The 11,205-nt window shown below is 31.6% G+C and overlaps 1 long non-coding RNA gene across 1 annotated transcript; it reads left to right on the top strand.

Annotated features, from left to right (window-relative positions):
• Positions 1-1,039: 1,039 nt before the first annotated feature.
• On the top strand, positions 1,040-3,073 carry LOC145799025 (uncharacterized). The gene is made up of 3 exons (XR_014341012.1): positions 1,040-1,103; positions 1,564-1,806; positions 2,367-3,073. It is a non-coding gene; the product is annotated as an uncharacterized LOC145799025 (long non-coding RNA).
• Positions 3,074-11,205: the final 8,132 nt, after the last annotated feature.

Genomic DNA, 11,205 nt, shown 5'->3' with positions numbered 1-11,205 from the left:
AAAGTACATAGAGTGTTTAAAATGAAATAAATATCAATAGAACTAATTTGTATATCACATTGAACAATGTATATCAGTTAATTAATGTATATCAATATAATTAATTGATCTCCTTTTATTTCTTGATGAGAGGTGAAAACGATGGTTCATGCATTATGTAAACAAAAACATAACTGAATCATAGTGAATTCCAAATTGAATCACACAATTTACTCAATTTCCGATTACCAACACGATTCTAATCGTTTGTTTGAAACTCGTATTGAATCTTGTATGAACCAAATCGTTAATCATACGAATCTAACAACCATGCTTGCATATGTTACCTATATGCAGGCTTGGACATGTTATGCTCAGTTATAAATTTATTTTATTTTCAATAGGTAAGTTAAGGATACCTCACATACGAATATCTTTATTGGAGGAATGCAATCTAAGTTACTAGGGTGTTGCCTAGGGGGGATTTTTTAGAAGTTATAATTATAGGATTTGTTGTCCTTCATACAAGATTCACACTGAATTTGATTTGTTGGAAAACTCTATCTCTTAGGTGGAAGTATTTATTTTATTATTTTAAATTAAAATCTAGAAATGTGGTGATTAGTTGTTGCGTTTGTGCAACTAAATACTCAAAAACATTGAATAATAGGAGATATTATCAGTTTAGATTCATTTGATGAAACTGTGTAGTATGCCTCCTGACATTTCTCGAAATAGATAGACCACCTAGTGGCGATGCTGCTTGTGACTATTAAAGCAGTACTATCAGATTAAAAAATCTTCATCTAGAAGATAATTACTTGAATTATCATTTGTGTAGGAGAAAATAAATCTGGGTAAATTTACAGAAGCATTGAACATGTTATCTTTAGTTTCTATTTTCTTTGGGCGATTTAGAATTGTTGATCCCTGGATTGTAGTATATCCACTGGTAATATTATTCAATTTGTGTTTTTTATTTAGTTTTTTAATTGAATTGATTATAGGAGATTAACTAGTCGGGTAGCTTTACAAAAACTTCCTGAATATATATTCTCATTTTCACATTTCTGGCCTAACAAGGTAATCTTTGGGTTGGTGAATCTGGACATGAGAATGAAAAGGTATATGGACAAGCATGCACAATACCAACTCCTAACATGGCCATAGACATATAATTACCCAATACGTTATACTTTAGAGCCATGTTAGATTTGTGTGCTTATTGGCATGAATTCATAAACCTAAAAAGTTGGAATTGGCAAGGAAAGAATTTTAGTTTAAAACAACTGAATTGTAGAATTGTAGTGCTTATATCATGTATGCAAACACGTGTGAGGGGCGTTGGAAAATACAAATTTGAAAAGATAGGTAGGTTTTCAAATTTTGGTTTCTGGAATGAACTTTCCTTTTTGGTTTTATAGTCATGGAAATATTTGAACAATTCTTGGATTGAGTTTATTGGTGGATTCCTTTTTTTTTGGCCTTCATATTTAGCAGTGTGAACATCATATTGTCTTTATACCATATTTATGTGAACATGTTCTTAGCTTTTATGCTTATATTGTCTTGGTTGTGTTTCAGGGTGAAGAAATTATTGTGGTAATTCCATGGGATGAATGGTGGGAATTGTCTCTTAAGGATGAATCCAATCCATAGGTAGTGTTGCTGCCCTTACATCCAGATGTGCGTGCTAAATTTAATTCGACTGCAGCATGGGCATATGCTCGGAGCATGGCAGGGAAGCCATATGGTTATCACAACATGATTTTTAGTTGGATTGATACCATTGCTGACAACTATCCACCACCTCTTGATGCTCACTTGGTATGCTTAAGTTTGATATTTTTCTAATATATTGTATTAAAGTTTAAACTTGGCTTTCCATGATGCATATGCCATGCTACTAAATACTGTGCATTTCTTGACTATTTTAGTAGGTTTTCTTGGTTCAGAAGCCTTCTGGTTTGATTGGATTTGGTGATATGGTTCTATTATGGTCATTGCTTTGGAATTATAATAGTTTCATTACATAGGTAACATGTGGATAGTGTGTTGAAAGTGCACATGCATATAAATGTAAACAATGGGGTTTATAAATCCTCACTATTTTGAGTGAAATTCTTTTGGCTACAGTAATAACAAATGGATGAGTAGCTTAGCACGACTTGTACTGTGCATAGTTTGCCAGAATTATTAATTTTAGGAGTCACTTTTTTCGTTCCTGTTTTATTTTTTTGTGCTTTGACAGTCATGTTCACTGTTTCATTTTTGCCGGCGAAAAAATTCTATCTACTTGATACCATCATTCATTTGCATTACATGTGAATAAATGCGAGGATGTTGAGAACTTTGCTAAATTTCTAACTGGCAGACTCTATTCACAGGTCATTTCTGTCAAGTCTATGTGGACTAGAGTGCAGCCGACATATGTTGCAAATATGTGGAATGAAGCTCTAAATAAGCGACTTGGAACTGAGGTACTTTTCCTATTCTTGAATGCAAAAAACTGTTGTGCAATGACATAGAACCCTTTCATCTTTCCCAACACGCCAACCCTTCATCACCCAGTAGCGTGACGTTGATGAGAATATGTGTATTGTTGTATTGGTAAATTACTTCCATCTTTGTGATAGGCAGTTTAAGTTTCAATGGGTATTTATCATACAAATGGGACTTTTATCCTTTGAAGTGGGATAAAGTTGAAAAAATTGTGGTGTATTTAACTACGCATGTTGGCATTAGGAAGGGGGAAATGATTGAATAATACTTGATCTGAGACTCTGAGCACAATTTTGCACCCGGATTTTTATGTTCCTTGTAGAAGGAAGCAAGGGAAACACTCCCAGTTAGGTTTGATGCGAAGCTTGTGATGGGGAGAAACTGTGTTCACTTCCAATGATCTCAACCAAAGCAAAAAAGAGATTAAAATATAGTTATAATGTTAAAACCAACTTTGTTATGGGCAACATATATTCTGAACCACGTGTTGTACAATTTAGTATGGAAAACTGAAGCATTAGTAGCTGTTTAAGTTGATGTAGGATCAACAGTATGCCTTTTAATTTCTAATAGTAGTAATTATTTTTGTGATAATAATGTATTTTCTTTATGATTTTTCATATGCTTGTGCTAGCTGTTAGCGTTTGCACTTAGTCTTTGTAGACAGACATGCATGAAATGGGTAGCTGTTTTCTCTTCTTTTTCCTCCAAAGGTGCAAAAGAAAATGCAGACTGCAATGTATGTACTCTCCCTCCCCTACCAAAAAAAAAAAAAAAAAATGAAGTAAATTCTTGAGTTTTTATTTATTTATTTATGGGTATCTAGAATTATGGTTCAACAATAATAATAATATACATTCACAAAAAGATCATACACAGGCTGTATTGAGATTTATCATTTTAAATATTGTGCTCATTAGTGACCTCCTAATTACAATGTCATTGACACTGAGTTGTTAGGGCATCTAATTGTTAACAGGGAAGTTAATTCCAAAAGGATTAAGATCAAGCAGAAATGATTAATGTTCATATTTTGGTTTGCTGAATTAACTTTTTAGTTTATTCATATGAATCAACGGTTTCTGGATTAATTTGTGTTTTCATTTTTCAGGTCAGAAATTTTTTGGAGAGATGCAAAATATGGTTCAAGAATTAAAGAACTTAGTTTTTTAAGTTTTTTCATTTTTTAATATATGTAAGCACAGTTAATTTTTTTTTATTTAATTCTTTTGTATATACTTTTGAATATTTAATTTCCATTTATGAAATATATGACGTTATTCTATTCAATATGTAGTTATGATTCAAAATATAGTATATAGTGTATATTACATTCTTCAAATGTGCATACAAAAATAATATTGATTATTTTTCAAATATGTCGAATTCTTTTTTTATCACAGATTTTATTAGTTATTAATCACACTTAAAAGATATGATCTAAATGTTATTAATCACACTTAAAAGATGTGATGTAAATATTTTTAATCACACTTAAAAGATGTAATCTAAATGTTATTAATTACACTTAAAAGGTATGATTTAAATGTTATTAATCACACTTAAAAAGTGTGATTAAAAATGAACATTTTTAATCACACTTCCAAAGATCACACTTAAAAGATGTGATTAAAATATTTTTAATCACACTTAAAAGATGTGATCTAAATATTTTTAATCACACTTTTAATCACACTCCCAAAGATCACACTTTAATAAAACTTAAAAGGTGTGATTAAATAACATACATCACACAAAAAAAAACGTGATCTTTATTTGTTTTTGTAAAGTGGTTGGAGATGGTCTAAAAGTAGGCCAAAGTATTAAGTCACGAACTTCTTACTCAAATCTGAATGTTGAATGCTCAATTTTAAATATGTTACGATTATGCCATTGTTGTGACTGTTGAGGTGTATTGTCTTCATCCCTCCTACCTTTTCACATTATCACCATTACCGCCATCACCACCACCACCACTCTAATACCACCACTATTGTCATTGCCTCTGCCACATCCACACAATTAACAGGGTCGGCTCTGCCATTTTCGTGGCCTAAAGCAGACTCCTGATATGGGGGCTTTCATAATTTTTCCTTTCTTTGTTTTTGACAGTGACTTGATTTACTGATAGTATAGTATAATGGGTAGTGCTCTAGATCTTCTCTGAATTTGGACACAGAAAAAAACTCTTAAAAGTGAATTCTACTCATTTTGCTCTTTGTGATACTTTCGTTGGTTACGTGTAGTACCATGGTCTTTTTGTTAGTTTTTTTCGATGCTTGTAAAGGATTTGTTGGCTTCTCGGTGCCAATATAGTTGGGATGCAGTGATTTAGCCATGATGTAGATCGCATCATTGTTAACTTTTATTTGCAGGAATTAATTTGCTTTTAAAATTCTATTTCTGATTTTTTGCTTTTGGGGTGTCTTCTTTGGAAGGTTATTAATAAGTTGATGATTTGAATGCTGTCTTTATGTGCTTTTGATTGCATATATGAAAGCTATACTTGGCTTGGATCCATCATGTACTGAGTTTAGACTTGATATATGCTCTATTCATCATAAAAAGGTTTTGATTTCAATGTTGGGGTCTGATTTTGCTTGGTGTCTCACCAACTGTTTGGTGTTCCTTTTGGTGGTTGAATATGATCGGGCGAGTCTTATTAGGTGCCAATTTTATTGGGACACCGATTCACTCATTATGTTGCAGTTGTTGGTTTCACATGGGTGGTTGGTTTTTCTGTGTCTGTTTTTTCTTTCTCATGTTATGTTGTAATATTGGTGTTAGGAGGAGGTGGAGTTTTGGGGTTTTCCATTCTCTGGTTTGATGGGTTTTTTTTTTTTTTTTTTTTTTTTTGATGTCATCTAAAAGCAAAAGGATAATAACAACAGCATATATCAAACACAACAACAAATATATAAAAACTAACAACTTTTTTTGTCACACGACACGGCCAGGTTTATTCTTTCAAGCAATTATAACATGGAGCCTGGAATTTTGACATCAATTGGTAGTCTTTTTAACTCGGTTTTAGTCATGTCGGGGACGCATGAGGTTGGAAGTAGATGGCATTTGAGTAGGAGACCGTTGTAATAAAAGTAGTTTCTGGGAGGGATGAAGGAATCCATTTGCTTGTTTCTCATCATCAGCTTGCCCACTATTTCCACGGTCTTCTCCTCCTCCACCATTGTGAACAGTGGTTAGTGTTTTTTGGAGCGATGAAGACAATCTTTGTGTGGGACGATGGAATGCATTTGCTTGTTTCTCATCATCAACTTGCCTACTATTTCCACTGTCTTCTCCTCCTCCACCATTGCGAACAGTAGTTAGTGTTTTTTGGAGTGATGAAGATAATCTTTGTGTGGGACGAAGGAATGCATTTGCTTGTTTCTCATCATCAACTTGCCAACTATTTCCACTGTCTTCTCCTCCTCCACCATTGCGAACAGTGGTTAGTGTTTTTAGGAGCGATGAAGATATTCTCTGGGAAGGACGAAGGAATGCATTTGCTTGTTTCTCATCATCAACTTGCCTACTACTTCCACTGTCTTCTTCTCCTCCAATGCGAATACTGTTTGGAGTTTTTTAGGCACAATGAAGGTACTCGCTGGCACGGCCGGCCCTGACTTATTAGGGCATAAGGCGAATTTTTTAAATTGGGCCCTTCATATATCAATATCCAAAAAGAAATAAAAAAATTTGTTTGGATAAAAAAAAAAGATAAAAATTTATTTCTATTGCATTACAATTTAATAAAATTTAAATAACAAATATATATATATGTATATAATAGTTGAACTTCAATTAGTTGAATCGAATCTTTATTTTTTAACTTACCAATGCTATAAGAACAAAAATTAATTGGGGGTAAGGATGAGAATTTTCGATACAACTCAAGCAATATATAAAATTAGCAAGTTAAGGTTGACTATTTTCAACATGAATCCAAGTATGACACAACTCAATAACATGAATTATTAGTTATATATTTCAATGTTCACTAAGGGATGCCATGAGATTTTTTTAATCTTTTATTTAACTCTATCTAACTGAATAAAAAAGTATGTAAAATAATAATTAAAGCTAATATCTTTTTTTCATTTAAGATATATATTTTTTTGTTACCTATTTTAGAGTCAATCTAATAAAAAATAAATAGTAACAAGGTACAATTTTTTTAATTAGAAAAATGCAATTGAATTAAAATCAAACATTCTATGAATAATTTCATTTAGTTGAAATAAATTTTATAAAATTCAACTTATGAGAAAAATCTTAATCTCTCAATACGCTTGCTAAGTTATTTTTAACTAAAAGTGAAAGTTTTCATATTAAACATCAATCGAATACGAATCAAAATAACATCACACGACAACATAAAAATAAATAAATTGAGCTAATATTAAAATAATTATGAAATAACATGACATGATACACTCCCCTAATTGGGGGCCCTAAATTTTGTTCAAAATTGGGGGCCCAAGGCGACCGGCTCAATCGCCTCACCCCAGGGCCAGCCCTGCTCGCTGGGAGGGAGGAAGGTACTTCATGGTTTTGTTGTCTCGAAGATTCAAGTTATGCGAAAGCCATAGGCCTTGTTGAGCTTCAGATTCTGAACGGTTTTTCAATGTAATCCCTGGTTTTTTCTCCATTGCTTTGTTGGGAAATAATCTTTTATCTTTCAACTGCCAAGTAACGCACCAAAATATTATTATCATGGTTAAAAAATATAATAATCCCTTTGAAAAAAAAAAAATCCACCAGCCTCTGGAGTTTACCATACAATTTTAATTCAATTTGGAAGGGGAAAAGGAGTCATTTTGGTCTCTTTATCATTTTAATTAGTTCGATTTTGATCCTTAATTTTAAATTTTATGTCAATTTGGTTTAATTAATAAATTAATTAGGGTGTTTGAAGGAAATTAATCATTGATGTAGTTGAGCTTAACTTACCAAGTTGAACATGTTTATAATTTTATTTATGAAAGCATGACACGTATAGTTTGTGCTTATTTTTTTATTAAAAAAATAAAAATTATAATCTATTAAATTAAATTGAGACAAAATTATAAATTCAGTGTCAAAAGTGAGATAATTGAAATTATAAGACATCACATAAGAACACCCAAAAAAGCATTATTGATTGCATAAAAATAATGAAACTCGGGATAACCTTGGGTCTCAATTATTGCTTGGAGCACTTCTGAGTCCTTGTTCTTCACTCGGATTCAAAGTGTTTGGCTTCGAATTCTGCTAATTCTTGGTCAGCGCTTCAACCACTGGGTTCTAGGGTTAAGACAAATTCATAAGCCCTGTGGAGAGAGACAAGAATGGAAGTGTATATTACTTATTATTAGACTTATGTTTTCATATTTGCAAATAGTGGAAGATTATAGACATATTTATAGATCTACCAGAAGTGTATGTATACGTGTCTATAGAATAAAAAATTGAAAGGTAGAAAGAAAAATTGGTGAAAGAAATAAAGAAAGAAAAAAAAATCGAAATAAATAAAAAATTGAAATAAATAGTGGGCAGCAGTTGAAGAGAAAATTGGTGAAAGTCTATCCTAAAAGAGTGTGTCAGCTTAGATGCAGGAGAAAAATTTATTTGTCAGTGATGCTAGAGACCTCTAATTTAGAGGCTCTAAACACACCTCTAATGAGGTGGAAAAGGAAAGGAAAAAAAAAACAGACATAGCACTGACAGTGGCAGTGCATCATTAGTGGCATCTCTAATTAGAGGTCCCAAACATTTTTCTTTATTTGTTATAATGACGCACAGGAAAAGTGCAATGAAAAAAGTTAATAAAAAATTGGTTAGTGAAGTCGCCGGTGACAACAAGTAGTAGTGGGAAAAAGGAATGTGTGATATTTAAAAAATATAATGTTGAATGACGGACATGTTTCATATAAATTTCAATAGATAAAAAAATGAATTTTGTGAATTCAAAAATGAAGTTTAGTGAATTTCAAAATCTAGAAAACCAGGTTTGGTAAAATCTAATATATAGGTTATTTGGTGAATTTTAACATATAAGAAAATATTCTTGGTGAATTTTAACATGGAAAATGCTCCGTAGCTCGAGAAAGTGAGGCTCGAATGACTCGAATGGTACGGAAAATATTATCTTACCGGTAAGAGAATAAAAAAACATTCTAAAACGACGTCGTTTTGAGATTTCGAGCCATTCGAACCGTTGATATTCGAGCTACGTAACGGAGTTGTTTTAACATATAGGTTGTTTTGGTGAATTTTAACAGATATGAAAATAGGCTTGATGAATTTTCAACCGATAGACAAATTGGATGATTTCAAGAGATAGGTTTATTTGATTTCAATAGATAATGTCTTTTTAGACAAATTATGTTTTTTTTAATCCAAAAATATTAGAGTTTGAATCTGATGACTTAAAAGATTAAAAAATAGACTTATGACCTGAATACTCATAGTTTGAGTATAATTTCAAATTATTTTATCAGTTGTGCCTTGTATATAACAAATGAACAATAAACTAGATGTAGATGGAAGAAAAAATATATATATATATATATATATATAAATAAAAATCTGAATAGTGTACAGGGATAATTTGGATTATGAATAGTGTAACACTGCCACAAATTAATGTAAGAAAATATTCAAAATTTTGTGATCCATGTAACAAAGTTTGTGGTTTGATTATGATTTTTTTTTAACATCAATATGTGGCGAGATTACACAAATTTGTGATTGGGATGTCTGCTATAGAATTTTCCAAGTATAATACCTAAAAATGAAATTCTGAAATCTCAACCAGAGGCTAGTTAAACAACTCAATATGATCAAGTGTCTTTACAAAATGGATAAAAGACAAGAATATATTTCAGATGAAAGATTTAACATTATAGCTTATAAAATATAGAATCTTTCATAGTTTTTTTTTTTTTTTTTTGGGTAAATTAAATTTTTATAACTCAAACAACACAGACACAGTACAAACAAAATGTAGGCTGGCTATGCTTGAGGCTATTTGTAGATAAATATACTAGAAGGCTATAATACACGTATATATATTCATTCTTGAAAAAAAAAAGTATACGCATATATAGAAATGAATAACCATTAGGAGTTAGTTTAGTGATAAGCCCTTCGAATTTATCATTCATAATTTGCGTTCGAGTCTCCATAATTTATTGTGAGGGTTAAACATACTTTTTAGTATCCATAGCACGCGGAGAGCCTTAGCTTCGGTTCCGACGTAGGTGCGGTGGAGTTCTCTGTAGATGCATTGTGAGTTCTAAGGGGTAATACTTCCTGACGGGTATGTGGAGTAACCTATTTACATATCCATTTTGCAAATCGTGTATATAGAAATGAATAAAAAAAATTGAATGCAAATGAAAAAAAAAAAAAAAAAAAGAGAGAAAGAAATAAAAATTTTCAATAAGCTGTGTATAAAAAAGCGCTTGACATAATTTTAATATATGGTTTCAGTTGTGTGTTTCATATACTGAAACTAAAATTTAAAATAAAATTATAAAAATTGAATAGTTATAAAACAATAATATGGATATGAGAAAAATCCATGACATAATTGAGCCCAAAGAAGAGTGGCTACAGTGGTCAGTTAGCGTGTAGTACTATTGTCCAAGTGGTATTCTTAACCTATGATGTAGCTGAAATTTTTATAAATAAAACAATATTAATTTATTTTTATTAAATAATTAAAAGATAAAAGATGACACATTTAATATATTTTTTAATTTTATTTACGTAAAATATTGGACGAATTACAATAACGATTTCTGTAGTTTGAGATTTGTGTCACTTTGATTCATAATTTTTCAATTGTAATATATTTGATTTTAAATTTTGAATCTCATTTTAAATTAGAATAATTGAAAACATTGTTACTCCATTTGAAAGACAAAGTCATCAATTTGATAAAATATAAACTAATTTGATAAAAATAAATATCAAAAAATTATTTTTAATTTTTTAAAAATTATTTCTACTCACCAAAGGTAATATTATATAAAAATGATAAATATTTTACATTTTTATTTTAATTTTTTTTACAAAATTAATTTTTAGTATGTATTTGGATGATGATCATGTAATAAGTAGTTATTTTTATTGATATTTTTAGATGGTTATCATGCAATAGATGATCGTATTTGTTGTTAATAGATATTTTTGGATAATTATTATTGACGTGGCTAGGCCCACAAAGGTCATAACCCACTATGAACAACCCAAGCCCATCACTTAGAGCCCAACACATAACCCAACTGATGGGATCCTGAACAGTTGGAAGCCAACATGGCACGAAGAGCCAATGATATTCAGACATGTGGCAGGTAAAGGACAAGCCACATCAGCAGACAAAGATCTGCAAAGTTATTGCCACTGCACATCGTCATTAATGCAGCTCATCACAGCATTTATTACGACAACACCTCTCCGTCAGAACAGCACCCTCTCATCCTGAACAAGGTAAGCTACAGCATAGACTTTCGGCCAAGGTGGTAAGTCGGAAGGGACGGCGAAATGATTACCAAAGAATATAAGCAGACATTGAAGACAAGAAGAAGGTTAAGTTTTCTATCTCCAATTCATATCTCTACATTTTCACTTCCCTCTCTCTCTAACTTGCTCGTCGGAGGGTTCGTTGGGGGACACCCCGTTCCCCATTGAACTCCTGTGCAGGTTCTCAGGTGGGCTTGGCCATCCAGATAACGG

The sequence above is a fragment of the Camellia sinensis genome, chromosome 9 (genome assembly GCF_055761805.1).
Source record: "Camellia sinensis isolate YWXY chromosome 9, ASM5576180v1, whole genome shotgun sequence".
NCBI classification, from domain to species: domain Eukaryota; kingdom Viridiplantae; phylum Streptophyta; class Magnoliopsida; order Ericales; family Theaceae; genus Camellia; species Camellia sinensis.
This window is presented reverse-complemented; position numbering and strand designations above follow the sequence as displayed.